The sequence below is a fragment of the Hipposideros armiger genome, unplaced genomic scaffold (assembly GCF_001890085.2).
Source record: "Hipposideros armiger isolate ML-2016 unplaced genomic scaffold, ASM189008v1 scaffold_998, whole genome shotgun sequence".
Taxonomy (NCBI): Eukaryota; Metazoa; Chordata; class Mammalia; order Chiroptera; family Hipposideridae; genus Hipposideros; species Hipposideros armiger.
Window position 1 is genome coordinate 49,916 of NW_017732348.1, and position 3,321 is coordinate 53,236.

The 3,321-nt window shown below is 49.0% G+C and overlaps 1 pseudogene; it reads right to left on the bottom strand.

The window, feature by feature from the left end:
* Window positions 1-2,440: 2,440 nt before the first annotated feature.
* LOC109375883 (40S ribosomal protein S18 pseudogene) lies at window positions 2,441-2,941 on the bottom strand (annotated as a pseudogene).
* Window positions 2,942-3,321: the final 380 nt, after the last annotated feature.

A 3,321-nucleotide genomic window follows, 5' to 3' on the forward strand; every position in this document is an offset into this window, starting at 1 on the left:
TTGTGTGTGCTGTGTGTATTCCCCTCTTATATTTGAGCCTAGATTGCTTTTGACGCATTTGTCAATGAGATTGACTCCCAGGCTGACTGGCTGTAAGGGCTGGCTTCCCCACAGTATATGAGCTGCTCTGTGGGGGCTGACTCTCCAAGCGGGGTTCACCCCAACTGCCTCTTGCGCCTGTTAAGTATACCCTTTGGGTGTGCTCCTTGCGGGTCTAACCAGGTAGTGCTCTGGTGTGGTCTGAAGCTGGTCTCTGGATGTTTTGTCTCTGTTGTCTCTTGGGAGCTTTTCCCATGCAGGCCAATTTCATTCTTGCCTGTGACCCACCATGGGCTACCTGGTAGGAGCTGCACAGTTATACGTGGTTGGTTGCTGCCTGTGCTGGACCTGGAGGCGTGTGGGAGTGGCCTCACTGTGAACTGAGGCTGGCAGCCACCAGTATTGGGCCTGGGGCAGGTTAACAAAAGGCTCAGGGTCCCCTAGGCCTATTGCCACCTGTAGGCTGCCCATAAGGCTCAGCTGTTGAATGGGCCTCCTTAGGTGCCTGAGCCAGGCTGGTTGACCTGTTTGAGTGTGCTCTGACAATGCAGCCCTAGGCAGGCAGGGCTGGGTTCCAGGGAGTTACGGGGTGGGGACAATGGTTTTTACAAAGTTAATGCTGTTTTGGTTCTTACACTGGTACCAGGCTTGTGTTCACTCTGCAAAAATGCCCTGAAAACACCATGGCAAGCCACTGCTTGCCTCGGGCTTGTAAGCCCCCAAAAGCTCCCCAAGAGTGGCTGCAGCACAGGTTTTAGGCCACTGCCCAGCACCAAAAGCTGCCTGGGCCTCAGGAGGCCATCTGCTGCTGTAAAAGTCTTCTGCAGCTTGTGGGACAAGGCTGGCTGCTCTGTAGCTGAGAATGCACCAGGCAATGCAGTACTAGGTGTGTGAGACGGAGACCCAGAACATCACGAAGGCAGTGCGCATGGATGGATTTCACCAGACCAATGCGGTCTCAGACTTGGCCCTTTGTGGGAGGGTTGAACACAGAAAAAGATGGTGCCCTCCTGTAGGCTACATGTGAGGCAGGCTCCACACAGGCACAATGGGTGGTCCCTCCAGCCCTCACCTGAAGCTACATAACTCAGTCTTTCTTTCTCTGTATGTCTCTGGTGACTTTTGAGTTGCTGTGCCTCCACCAGAGACCAGGTGAGTGTTTACAAACAAGTGAGTCTGTATGTGGTCCCTCTAAAAGGGCATCTGGGCTTCTAGCCCCCTTCAGTCTCACTGGGACTGACAGACAGTGTCCTCACTGTTTTTTACTGCCAGATGTTTTGGGAATTTCTCTTCCTGGTTTACGACCTCTGGACTGGAGAGCCCAGTGTGGACTGGAACCCCTCCCTCCTTTGAGGAGATCCTTGCTAAGGAGGTGTTCCTCCTAGTGTTCAGTCACTCTCTGTGGGTTTGGAGTCAGCCCATTTCGCATCTCTGCCCCTCCTACCAGTCTCGTTGTGGCCTCTTCTTTAGATTCTTAGTTATCAAGGTTCTGTTTAGATAGTCTTCAGATAAGTCTTGAGGTTGATTGTTCTATAATTTATTTGTAATTTTGGTGTGATCCTGGGAGGCAGCAGGCACAGCGTTACCTAATTCACCATCTTGGACCTTCTCCTCTCGCATAGATCAATGCATCTGTAGCTTTCATGATTGGTTAGTCTGCTCTGCTACTCCTCTCCTATGCTCTTCCCTCTTTCCAGAAGAGCAGCATGATACATTCTTTGCACAACACTGGAAGCCTCTCACTCTAATTTCCTCGATCTTTAGGAAGCATCATTCTCCTGCTGCTTTCTAGTATTTTCCGGATGTAATGGCTCCTTTAAATGTTTTTTTTGAAGAGCATATTGCTCTTCACTGCTTTGAAGAGCAGATTGCTTCTGAAAAAGCACTTTGTTTTCAAGAAATTTGGAAGTGGTTCTAGATTATTTCAGGGGCTTAACAATATCAGGATATGTATCTCTGCAATTCTCTTGTCTTTCTCTTCATGGTGTCAAGCTGGCTGCAGCAGATCTAAATCTCTTGTCTGTACATAGCAACAAAACAAGCAGTACAGGAATCAACACAGCTTCAGAAATGACAGAATCCAAGTATTTAAATGGTATTATCAGAAATTTGTCTCTCGGCACCCCTCTGTGATGGCTTAATTCCCAGGGAAGGTCTGTCAACGTTACCAGGATGCATGCGTCAGCTTTACCTCTTCAGGCGTGGCTCCATTGTTAAGCACTTAGTGATGGCAGTTTAGGCACACATCTTAAATTAACAGTCAGTCCAGTAAGAGAAAGAGCTTCTTTTCTGCAGGAGTTCAACCTATTTCTCCTTGCTTATGCCCTCATCACCAACCCAATAACTGGCCAGAGGGAATGTTTTGGTAATTTTTTTTTCAGGTGTATAAACTATTTATTAACAGACAAGGCCTACAGATTTATTTCTTCTTAGACACACCCACAGTGCGGCCTTGGCGGCCAGTGGTCTTGGTGTGCTGGCCTTGAACACGAAGTCCCCAAAAGTGGCGCAGCCCTCTGGGGGCCCGAATTTCCTTCAGTCGCTCCAGGTCTTCACGGAGATTGTTGTCCAGACCATTGGCCAGGACCTGGCTGTATTTTCTGTCCTTCACATCCCTCTGTCTGTCTGTTCAAGAACCAGTCTGGAATCTTGTACTGGCGTGGATTCTGCATAATGGTTATCACTTGTTCCACCTCATCCTCAGAGCGCTCTCCTGCCCTCTTGGTGAGGTCGATGTCTGCTTTCCTTAACACCACGTGAGCATATCTTCGCCTAACACCCTTCATTGCAGTGACGGCAAAAGCTATTTTCCGCCGCCCATCGATATTGGTGTTGAGTACTCGCAAAATGTGCTGGAACTTCTCAGGGATCACTAGAGACATGGCGGCAGCCCCAGTGGTGGCCTGTTTTGGTAATTTTAACAAAGAAGGACTATTACTCTCCTTGCTCACCTGAAGGCATCTAAAGGATTAAAATGAAAATGCAGAATCCAGCCATCTGAAAATGTGATGAGTTAGAACGTTGTGTCCCTTTGATCCACCCTGGGAGCCTACTTCCACAGGTGAGCAGTGAGGGCCTGCACGTCTGCCCGCAGTTCCAGCCCCAGCTCCATGAGGAGACATTCACTCAGCCCATCTCCCTGGCCACAGTGACTAGTTCAGAAGCTAAGGCTAAATCGAGGTTTTTCTGGGAACACCTGCATTCAGAGACTCATCTCATCAACTCCAGCCACTGTTTTAATTCCTTCCTTGGCATGTCATCACTTTTTGGAGACTGTTCAAA